At 46.0% G+C, this 12,500-nt stretch overlaps 1 protein-coding gene across 9 annotated transcripts in view; it reads left to right on the top strand.

Moving 5' to 3' along the window:
- Positions 1 to 12,500, top strand: part of LOC135104054 (uncharacterized) — a 194,082-nt gene that overhangs the window by 28,018 nt on the left and 153,564 nt on the right. The gene's annotated exons all lie outside the window — the stretch shown is intronic.

Genomic DNA, 12,500 nt, shown 5'->3' on the forward strand with positions numbered 1-12,500 from the left:
TCCTCCTCCTCCTCCTCCTCTTCCTCTGGCGATCGCTAAAGTTTCCGGCCACCAAGATTTTGTATCGCAACTTCGTAACTTCTCGCTAACTTAAAAATCGCTGGAAATACGAAGCGATAATCGTAAAGCGCCCGGCGGGGTGTCGTATGTTAGCACTGCGGGTTGCCTGGGGGATAGGCCGAGGAGGGAGTGGGTAAGGAGAGGCTGGGGGAGGGACAGGAGCGGCGATATAAAAAGCCACGCATAAAAAAACATATATGGGGAAGGGAGAGGAGTAAATAGATAAAAATAAAGTACCGGGCAGTTGTAAAATAAGTCAAGGATGGAAAATAGCTTTATCGGATGGCGGGGGTCACAGCGTTCCTCCTGGCGGGGAGTGTGCGTGGAGGGGGTGCAGGGGTGGGGGTGCAGGGCAGATGACAGATTCGCGCCACGGCCTTACCTGACGGTGTCTTCGTTAAAGTGGCAGCGGGGACAAGTGTCAGGCGCGTCAGTATGTGGCGGCCTGAACATTTGCCTTCCTTAAACCGGTGTCGCCGCGGTGTTCTTGAGGCAGACACCCACACGACTTTGCTGGTGACGCTCTTCTATTCTCGGCCTGTCGCTGCGTCACGCTCCTTTAGTTATATCGCCTTGACGGGAGCTCTATATACGGCCACCCGACACCGCTGGCTGCTCAGACACGCACCGCCGCCACGTGATGACCGCGGCGGTGAGTTCCAAAATTACTTTTGTCTCACTCCGGCAGAGAAAACTATACTTATCTTGTAATTGTTGTCATTGTTTACTTTACTTTAATGTTGTACACACATGTCATTACAGTGGAAAAGACTCAGTAATCGGGTTGTTTGTGCGAGTCACTTGGAGCTGTAAAAGAATGAACACACACACACACACACACACACACACACACACACACACACACACACACACACACACACACACACACACACACACACACACACACACACACACAAGAGCAGGCACAGCGAGGCAAGACAAGATGCAGCGATCATCATCCACACTAGAGGCTGTCAGGCAGACACTCCGCGACGCTCTGCCAATACCGCGCGAGCGAGACACCGACACCATGCACCTACCTGTTGGCAGCACGGCGCAGCACACCAGGGATAAAACGTGACCGTCCACCAGCCCCGCCATCACACCGGGAATGGAAACGCGACATTCTGCACGAACCCCACGTAAAAAATAATAAAAAAAGACACAGCTGTCCATCCGTCACCAATATAGGAGGCACCCGGACCCTGGACCCTGCTGGACCCTGCATGCTTTCTCTCTGGCTGTACCAGTCCCTCATCCTCCTCCTTCTGCACCTCCTCCTTGCCATGCACACGCCTCTATTACAGTGCCCGGCGTGTAGTTTACTCCGTGAAGGTCGCGTGTAATAGTTGTGTGCATTGTTTCCCCCTTCATGGTCTCACAGGCAGAAGGGACACGCGGCTCAGGTCTCGGGTGAGTAGAGGCACCACTCAGGCTGCCGCGGGGAATACATGTGCCGGGGAAAATACAGCTGAAGGAACTATGTGTAGGCAAGGGAGGGTGTAGACGTGAGAGAGCATAGGGAAGAGGAACTACAGCGCAGGGAAACTATAGGAGAGGGGAGCAGCGAGGGGAGGAGGAAGCAGCTCAGCCTAGTACATGCATGTGTGCGTGCGGGCGAGATGAAAGCGAAATATTTGTGTTGTGTTAGAGTCTGGGTTTATTTTGGTCATGCGTTTTTCCTTGATTGGCTGGTAATTCGTCACTGGGTCAAGGTTATAATGCCTTCTTGGTCTGATGTTTAACTTTTCACGTATTTACTTGCTTTCAAACCGTGATCATTATTATTATTGTAACAAGCATTTTTTTTTTTTTTTCACAGACATGCGTTACCAATTTTATCTTGAGGTGATGTGTAGTTGTGTGTAATTACTTGTGCATTATAAAAAGATGATTATATTGTTAAATTTTTTTTTTTTTCACTTATTATGTTTGTATAGGAGAAGCAGCGTGGTGATGATGACTTGACAGAACATGAGTCATTTAAATTGTTTGTTTCTTTTGAAATCTTGACTTTTTTTTGGGGTGGGAGGGGAAATTAGTGGGTGGTTTTTTTTTTCCTTTTCCAGATTTATTTTTGCTCGTGATCTGCCTCCCTTGTGCAATGCAAAATGAAATAAAATGAAATAAGGTCATAGGAAAAACAGAAAAAAAAGATAGATACAAGAGAAATAATCCTTTAAAAATAACCCCTTTTCCCTCGCAGTTTTTATTTATTTTTTAGTTAGTTTATTGTTTAGATATTTGTACATTTATGTATTCATACAAATATTTTTTTAGTTGTTATTTTAATGCAGGGAATAATAATACTTTTGTAAAACTTTATTCTCTGAAAACCTTATTTTTTAAACCTTATTTTTATCGGAGCCTTATTTACTCGAAGTTTATTTTCTCAAAGCTGTATTTTGCCTTACCACCACCACCACCACCACCACCACCACCACCACCACCACCACTGTCTTCCCCGTCTTAACATCAACACATAAGGATAACGATGCTTATATTCTTTATCCGTCTATATGAGAGAGAGAGAGAGAGAGAGAGAGAGAGAGAGAGAGAGAGAGAGAGAGAGAGAGAGAGAGAGAGAGAGAGAGAGAGTGCAAGGGGGTCAATTCGGGAAATCAGTCATGTAGAGGGGAGTGAGCGCAGCGGGAATTCCCCCGTGTTATTGTGCGTAACTGGGAGAGGGGAAGGAAAAAAAAAGAAAAGAAAAAATAAAATAAAAGGTAAAAAAGGAAGAAAGGTGCTGTGGGAAAGGAATAAGAGAGAGAGAGAGAGAGAGAGAGAGAGAGAGAGAGAGAGAGAGAGAGAGAGAGAGAGAGAGAGAGAGACTTAAAGCTAAACCTGCATGGAAAATAATCGCAATTAATTTAGATTTATGGGCGTTTTTTCCCCGTCTAACCTTTTAATCTTGAGCGCATTTTTCATCATTTGTTCTATCTCTGTGTCTGTCTGTCTGTCTGTCTGTCTGTCTGTCTGTCTGTCTGTCTGTCTATTCGTAAATACAGGTCAGTCAGTAAATCAACCAGTTTCTCTGTCTACCTGTGTATCTATCTGTCTGTGTGTCTGTCTGTCTCTCTCATTCTATCCCCTAATCTACCCTTCAGTCTCTGCCCTCTATTGCGAACCTTCTCTCCTCTACCATCCACCCTTTCCTCTCTGTCCTCCCTTCCTGAAATCCACACCTCCGTTTTCTTCTGTAGGTACAGGTGCAACTCATCCTTAAGGCCAAATATATCCAGTAACTTAAAGAAACTATAGATCATGTTTTTCTCTCTCAGCGTTGGCAGTATTATGCTTGAAAAAATAGACGGGGAGGAAGGGTTGCGTCAGGAAAAATTATGGTAATCTTGTTGAATTTGAGTTTACGTATATATATATTTCTCTCTCTCTCTCTCTCTCTCTCTCTCTCTCTCTCTCTCTCTCTCTCTCTCTCTCTCTCTCTCTCTCTCTCTCTCTCTCTCTCTCTCTCTCTCTCTCTCTCTCTCTCTCTATATATATATATATATATATATACACACGTATATATTGCTAATGAATATGCTAGACTGCAGCAAAGAGAAGGAAGAGCAAGAAGAAAAGGAGGAGGAGGAGGAGGAGGAGGAGGAGGAGGAGGAGGAGGAGGAGGAGGAGGAGGAGGAGGAGGCGGAGGAGCAGGAGGAGGAATTGAGAGCATGCACCGGGGAGTTCACAATATTGGCAGTAAAGTAAAGAAATACTCACGTGGAATCCAGTTGCTGTCTTTCAACATTTCAGATTCAATTCGATGCTTGCCGTTCGGGAAGTGGAAGCTACCGAAGAGAGAAAGAAAGAGAGGGAGAGGTGGAGGAAAAGATGGAGGAGGAGGAGAAGGACGAGGAAGAGGAGGAGGGGGAGGAGGGGGAGGGGGCTGAGAAGGAGGAGGAGGAGGAGGAGGAATATTAACTTTTGCATTGGTTGGCGGAGGAGTCTTTTATTTCTTTGGTAGTATTAAATTACAGTGATTTTTTTTTTTTCATTAGGTTACATTAAATTTTATGAACTCGTGTCTGCAAGGAGAATGAATAGACTAGCCAGTGTTCTTCATTACCGTAAATTTACTTGTACCCATTTTTCTTCGTAAACATCACTGGAGTTCGTAAATGAAATGAAACTGGCATTGTATTGTTCCTGCAACATACGCCCTCGACCTGTGCTGCGCTAGTCTTTCCATGCATGAACCCTTTGACTGTAATGACCTTCCTCAACCTTATCAAAATAGTTTCCTGCAATTTCTGATTATATTGACGTTATGTCTGGTCTCTTAAAGAATCCAAATATCCGGAGTCTGGGTTGAGACATCCAGCTATGCATGATCCCTGTTGCTGCCTTCAACCCCGGTCTTCGTCTTCTTTCGCCGTTTCCCCAGAGTGAGGGGTTGGCGCCATGTACGAGTCTCCTTCACTTGTCTCTGTCCCTTTCATCTTCCTCTGGGGTTGGCGTCATGTACGAGTCTCCTTCACTTGTCTCTGTCCCTTTCATCTTCCTCTGGGGTTGGCGTCATGTACGAGTCTCCTTCACTTGTCTCTGTCCCTTTCATCTTCCTCTGGGGTTGGCGTCATGTACGAGTCTCCTTCACTTGTCTCTGTCCCTTTCATCTTCCTCTGGGGTTGGCGTCATGTACGAGTCTCCTTCACTTGTCTCTGTCCCTTTCATCTTCCCCTGACTGGCATCATTCACAGTTCGCCTCTTATTGATAAAATATGAAATGAAACATACCATTGGCTAGTAGTATAATCCTGAGAGGCGCCACTGTCACCAGAAAGAATGATCACGTTGTTCAGACCTTGTATTACCATTATTATTCTCTCTCTCTCTCTATATATACTAAGGAGAGTGGCTAGGAGCAAAAAAAAAAAAAAAAGAATAAAAAACTCAGTCACGAAAAGAAATGACAGTGCTTCGGACCTTTGTATTAACGTTATTACTTTTTTTTTTTTTTAAGGAGAAAGGATAGGAAAAAAAAAAACAGTAGGACAGAAGACACTCAAAATGTCGTTTCCAAAAATATAGCAAGGGAAAAAAAATCCGTAAGAAAAGACCAATGTACTTTCTGAGGTGTTTTCTTGTGGTGCGTGACCTTTTTATTATTATTATTATTATTATTATTATTATTATTATTAGGGAGAGGGACTAAGAGCAAAAAAAAAAAAAAGAAAAAAATATATAGAGAAAAACCACTCATGTTTCCCCTCCCTCTCCCTTTCTGAAAAAAAAGAAGAAAAAAAATAGAACAAGGGTAGAAGAACCGAGAGAAAGGACATTTTATTTACCGAGGTGTTTCCTTGTCGCGTCTGTTGTTAGAGTGTGTGTTCAGTAAAATCACGTAAGGTTACTTATGTACCAGGTGTCGTATAAACATAATCAGAGGGCTCAGGTAACACAAGACTCCCATGCTTTATACTCTATGTCTGGATTACGATACCAGTTCATTTTTCTGAGGTGTCTTCTAGTGCCTGTTGTTGGATTTGTGTTCAGTAAAAGCCACGTAAAGTTACTTGTATATCAGGTGTCTTATTAACATTATCGAAGCAGCAAGGCCACCAAACACTACTGCTGTGCAAACTGTGTCTAGATACGTGATCTGTTTATTTTCTGAGCTGTTTTATCTTTTCTGAGGTGTTTTCTGTTTCGTGAGTTTTTTTTTTTCTGAGGTGTCTTTTTTCTGAGTTTTTTTTTCTGGGGTGTTTTCTTTTTTTTAGGTGTTTTCTGTTTTCTGAAGTGTTTTCTGTTTTCTGAGGTGTTTTCTGTTTTCTGAGGTGTTTTCTGTTTTCTGAGGTGTTTTCTGTTTTGTGAGGTGTTTTCCTTTTTCTGAGGTGTTTTTTCTGAGGTGTTTTCTGTTTTCTGAAGTGTTTTCTGTTTCCTGAAGTGTTTTCTGTTTTCTGAGGCGTTTTCGTTTTTCTGAGGTGTTTTTTTCTGAGGTGTTTTCTGTTTTCTGAAGTGTTTTCTGTTTTCTGAGATGTTTTCTTTCCGAGGTACTTTTTGTGTCTATTGACAAAGTTGTGTTCAGCAAAATGAGGTAGGGTTACTTAAATACCAGGTCTCTCTAACATGTTGAGACTTCTCAGGTAACTAAAGACTTCCCCACTATAGACTCTGTGTCAGGATTACGTTACTAATTTATTTTCTAAGGTGTCTTGCTGCTGTGTTGCTGCTGGTGTGTTGTTAGATAAGCGTTCACTAAAATAACGTAAGATGGTCATATTAACATAATCAGAGCGAAAGTGACAAAAGACTACTACACTATATACTCCGCATTACGTTACATCGCTACAGGACAACTCATCGTAAATTATTGGTTCGTATGGTGACTGCACAATACATGTAAGCTATACTTGATCTTTATTATACCTAATCTGTATCATAACCCGCCTCTCTCTTTTCTTCCTCGAGACCTTGAGAGGAAATGAAAAAAAAAATGTATAAAATTTCAAGAATTCTCCCATTTATATTTTGAACAAAACAAGGGAAGCTGCAAGAAGCCATTATGCCTATACGTGTATAAAACATGTAAACAACCATACACCCACCAGTTATCCCTATTCATAAAGACTATATTCTTTTAAAGCCTCCTATTGTGTCGGTACTAACAGCCTGATTACTCCCATTCCATTCATCTACTATTCTGAGAACCAGTTTGGATGCTTTGAAAGTCAACGTAATGTGGAGGATTTTCTGTCCAGAAAAAGAGAGAGAGAGAGAGAGAGAGAGAGAGAGAGAGAGAGAGAGAGAGAGAGAGAGAGAGAGAGAGAGAGAGAGAGAGAGAGAGAGAGAATACGTGCTTGTTTATGCCCCTGCATGCCGATCTGTCTTTCTGTCTGTGTCTGAATCTCTCTCTCTCTCTCTCTCTCTCTCTCTCTCTCTCTCTCTCTCTCTCTCTCTCTCTCTCTCTCTCTCTCTCTCCCTTCACACTCACCCTCACCCTCCCTCCCTCTATCCTCATCCTCCCTCCTCACTCTCCCCCTCCCTCTCTCCCTGTTTCCCCCATCGTTGGAGATAAAAATTTGGAGTACTCCTGCCCGTGCTCCTCCTCTGGGTGGCTGATAAGAGTGAGTGAGTGGTGGAGGAGAGTCGTGCGGGAGACAGGGACGGGGGGAGGGGCAGGATTTGTTGTGCAAGGGGGCGGGAGAGGAGGGAGGGCACGGAGGGAGGCAAGGAGGGAGGCAAGATTGGCAGAAAATAGGAAGGAGCAAAGAAGATGAGGAAGGGGGAGGAGGGAGGGGGGAGGGAAAAGTTAAAGGCTCGATAAAAGGGAGGGAGGGACAGAGGGAGGGAGGAGGGAAGGGAAAGGTAGAGAAGGAATGAGTAATGGAGGTATGATGGGAGGGAAGGAGGGTGAGGGAGAGGGAGGGAGAGTAAAGGTAATGGCGGCATGAGATTGGCTTTGTGGTAGTCATGATTTACTATTGGTGTGTGTGTGTAGTAGCAGTAGTAGTAGTAGTCGTAGTAGTAGTAGTAGTCGTAGTAGTAGTAGTCGAAGTAGTAGTAGTAGTAGTAGTAGTAGTAGTAGTAGTAGCAGCAGCAGCAGCAGCACACACACACACACACACACACACACACACACACACACACACACACACACACACACACACACACACACACACACACACACACACACACACACACACACACACACACTCTCTCTCTCTCTCACAGGACCCTCAGCACCCCTTTCCCTCCATAATTCCTGCTACTTTCATACCAATAACATTTTCCCTTTGACAGAATTAATCCGCCGCCTAATTGATATAATTGTTCGGATGGTTAGCGGGTAAGGCATACACACACACACACACACACACACACACACACACACACACACACACACACACACACACACACACACACACACACACAGACACACAGAAACGGAGCGCAGTTACGTTAGATGATGCATTTCAATACGCCGTGTTCTCCGTATTATTACACACACACACACACACACACACACACACACACACACACACACACACACACACACACACACACACACACACACACACACACACACACACACACACACCGCTAAAAGAAATGAAAAATAAAAAAAATAGAAAAAAGTTAGTCCAGCTTTGATTCTTTGGGTCTGGAATAAGGAAAATCATGGAAGTTTCCCTTTTATTTTGTCGATGTCGATTGGTCTCGTTTTCCGCTTCGCTCGCCGCCGCCGCTCAGCCATCATCCCCAAGTCGTCGCCACCCTCCCCCTCTCCTCCCTCACCGCCGCCACCACCAAGACGTGCACAGCTTAGACGGTCCTTTTATTTGTTTATTTCCCTCTAGTCCCTTGGCTCGTCCTCGTCCTCTTTGTCTCGCCCCACCTGATGATGCACCAACAGCGAGCGAGGGAGGAAGTGTGACCTGTTTCATCACCTGCTTAATTAACCCAACTTTTTAAATCTTTCTCCTTTACACCACCTGATCAAGCCGCAGGTGTGTTTGGTGGCTCGTCCTGTCCCCACCACCTCCCTGCCTCGCCTCTGTCACCACCAGGCCCCGCTGCTCTCCTGGCTTCCCGGCACTGCTCTTGTTCACTTGGCCAGTTCCTCTCTCCTTTCATAAGGCCCTCTGGTCCCTCCTTCCCGCGGCTAGCCAACGAGCCTCGCCGGGAAAATGATGGTGCTGCCGCTAAGTTATAGCCGGTCGGGAGTTCGAAGCGAGTCTCCCCTCACATTTTTTCCCCTAGCTTCGTGAACCAAGGGCCGTGGGGCGGGACACAGGAGCACTGAGGGGTCGGGAGGAGGTGGTGGTGCACGGATGCTTACTCCTGCTGTGGTGGTGGTGTGCGCGTGTGTGTTTATTATTCCTGTGGTGATTGCATGTGAATTGAGTTGTTTGTTCAGTCGTGGTAAGAGGATGATGTCAGGTGGTAATTGGCGGCGTGTGAAGCTTGTACTTAAAGGAAGAACCGTGCGCGCTAAATAACTCCGGGAAGGGTGAGTCAGCCCAGGGAGTTTGTCATCGGCTTTCCCACGCTCCAGAGAGAGAGAGAGAGAGAGAGAGAGAGAGAGAGAGAGAAAGAGAGAGGGGGGGAGAAAGAAGTCGGAAAATAGAAAGTGAGTTAGGTCCCCGACGGTAAAAATCGAGGCGCGTCACCCGGTGGCCGCGACCCATGCGTCACCCCGGGCTGAGCCTCGCAAGTTTTAATCGGATGCTGGTGGTGGTGGGCGGCAGTAAGGGCGGCAGGATCTATTTCACACCACAGCCGAGCATGTCGCCGGCCCACACGCCTTTGTCTCCTGTCCACACGCTCTGACAAATACACGCCTCCATACCCGGGTCCCTGCTGCGGTCCGTCCCTCCCACCCCCGCTTACCCGCACCTGCACCTCCTCGCCGCCACCTCGCTGGTAATAAAGGCCGCGAGGAGACCTGTGCTCGGGGTGGCGTGAGGTGAGAGAGAGAGGAACGCGATGGTATGGAAAGGCGGGAGGGACGGAGGGAGGGAAAGAGGATGTGTTGTGGCGGTGAGGAGTGAGGGAGAGTGAGAGAGGGAGAGACAAGGGGATAAAAAACAGGAATGGTGGTGGTTTGAGAGGGAGGGACAGAGACAGAGAGATACATATAGCCACTGAAACCGAAACAGTGTTATAGAAGGGATCCTGATAGGCGGGTAGGGTAACGAGGAAAGTTTAAGAATGGAGAAGAGGGGCGGACGTGGTGGCAGATGAAGGAAGGTGAAGGAGGTGCTGGCAGTGGAGATGGTGAGGGAGTAAGGAAGGGAGGAAGTACCATAGCGAAGCAATGATGCGATGAAGCGGTGAATGACAAATATAATAAATACACACACAAAAAAAAAAAAAAGTTAGTAGAGAGACGAACTAGAGATGATGGTTAAGGTAAGGGGAGGCAGTGACGTGGTGCATCAGTGAATCCCAGATATGACAGACACACAAGCACACACAAAATAAAGAAGGAAAAATAAGATAGCTTGAAATACGAGAAAAAAAAACTAGTAGAGAGAATCTGTAAGTGAGGGAGTTAGAATAAGGGAGGGTAAAGGAGGGAGTAACGTAGCGCATTAATGAATCCCAAATACAAGTTGGACGCACAAAAACACCCTGAGAAAAGAAATAAAGAGAAAAAAGGAAAAGAAAAGCTTGAGAGATGAGAGAGGAAGATTAGTAGAAAGACGATAAGTAGCTGAGGGAGTTAAGGTAAGGGAGGGTAAGGGAATGTGTCACGTGGCGCATTAGTGAATCCCAAATAGATGCTAGATACACAAAACATCGCCTGCCTGTCCCCCCCCCAAAAAAAAAAAAAAAAATCTTGAGACATGAGAAAGAAAACGGTCTGTAGGTGAGAGAGGTAGGGTAAGGGAGGGTAAGGGAAGGTAAGGGAGGGAGTAATGTGGCGCATTAGTGAACCCCAGATGCATGATGGACGCAAAAAAGAGACAGCCAGAGCCCATAAGAAGGGAAGGCCTGCAGCGAGAGACCCTGGCCAGCCTGGACGGCCTTAAAGCAGAGGTAAATGATTTAGCGTCGAGCTGCTGCCGCCCAACTAATGACATTCTGGGACACAAATTACGTTTCTTGCCCAATTAATTCTCTGTGGCGTAAGTCTTATGGACGAAAATGAGATCCGGCGGCCAATTATATATGTTTATGTTGGTACCCCTAGAGAGAGAGAGAGAGAGAGAGAGAGAGAGAGAGAGAGAGAGAGAGAGAGAGAGAGAGAGAGAGAGAGAGGAGTTTTAGTACATAAAGTATATTCACTCACCTTATGTTCCTCAAGAGAGAGAGAGAGAGAGAGAGAGAGAGAGAGAGAGAGAGAGAGAGAGAGAGAGAGAGAGAGAGAGAGAGAGAGAAAGAGAGAGAGGTGAGTGGAGAGGAGGTTTAGTACATAAATCACATTAATTCTTCTTATATTCCTCAGCAGAGTCCAGTAACCCACTTATACGAGATATATTTCGATGGGAGGGGGAAGTAAGAGACCAGGATGAGATAGGAGAAGTCTCTGTCCTCACTGTGCTTCACGAGACTCGCGCTGAACGAGGGAGAGGGAGAGAGGGAGGAAAGAGAGAAAGAAAATAAGAAGCGTGGACGACCGTGGATAAGCTTTCTTACCTTGATGAAAAAAAAAAAAAAGAGAGAGAGAAAAAAAACAGGGAATTGAAAGGAAGGGAAATGGAAGTAATTGGGTATATTGATTGTGTGGATTTAATTTTTCTTACTGGTTACGCTTTTTTATTATTATTATTTTGTGTAGTAATAAGAATTTAAAGATTTACATTACCACCACCACGACCCCCACCACCACCACCACCACCACCACCACCACCACCACCACCACCACCACCACCACCACCACCATTACTACTACTACAATTACTACCTGAAGATTAACGATGTGATTTGAATGCGGTATTGTTTCGTAATGGCCCTTTCACAATGCGAGGCGGTGCTCCATTGAGGGAGTCTTATGAAGTGTATGATGTGTAATTTGTGTGTAATTTCTTATATAAGTTTGCGTATGTACATGCTTTTCTTAACAAAGGTATACACACACACACACACACACACACACACACACACACACACACACACACAGAGAGAGAGAGAGAGAGAGAGAGAGAGAGAGAGAGAGAGAGAGAGAGAGAGAGAGAGAGAGAGAGAGAGAGAGAGAGAGAGAGAGAGAGAAAGCCTATATCATCCGTTCACATTAAGCAGGCAGATAAGCCCCGCCCATCCTCCCCATACCCTTCCTTTCCAGGCGAGCGAGCACCAATCCAATACGTTCTTTTCTTACATAACAGCCAATCACACGGATCGGCTTGCGGGGACTGAGCCTGGGCGGGGAGGAGGAGGAGGTGGAAGAGGAGGTGGAGGTGGAGGTGGAGGTGGAGGAAGAGGAGGAGGAGGAGGGGGGAGGGGGAGGGGGAGGCTCAGAATAGTGCGTGGATTGACCAAGGGGCCTGCTGGAAGGACACCGGCCATTATTCCTGAGGGAGGGGCTGCGGAGGGTGAGGCGCGGATGGAGGACGTGGAGGGGGGTTATCAGTGGGAGGGAGGAATGGGAAGTGTGTGGGGACCTGAGGGAGGGGGTAAGGGAGGTAGAGAGAAGTGTGTGGGGATCTGATGGAGGGGTGAAGGGGGAAAGGTGGGAGTGCTTTAAATAGCCTTTCTTTGTCGATGTGTCTTAGGTGGGTTAAAACGGAGAGAGAGAGAGAGAGAGAGAGAGAGAGAGAGAGAGAGAGAGAGAGAGAGAGAGAGAGAGAGAGAGAGAGAGAGAGAGATAATACACAGGTTTCTCACATTTCCTCTTCCTTCTTGTTGATGAGAGTAGTGTTCTCTGAGTCTGGAAAGTGCTCGATGACATCCCTCCTCCTCCTCCTCCTCCTCCTGTTATTCTTATGGTACCACTTCTTTCTTTATCCTTGTACTGGTTTCCCTCGTTTCCGTCGTCTTCGTCTTCATGCACG

The sequence above is a fragment of the Scylla paramamosain genome, chromosome 1, assembly GCF_035594125.1.
Source record: "Scylla paramamosain isolate STU-SP2022 chromosome 1, ASM3559412v1, whole genome shotgun sequence".
Taxonomy (NCBI): Eukaryota; Metazoa; Arthropoda; class Malacostraca; order Decapoda; family Portunidae; genus Scylla; species Scylla paramamosain.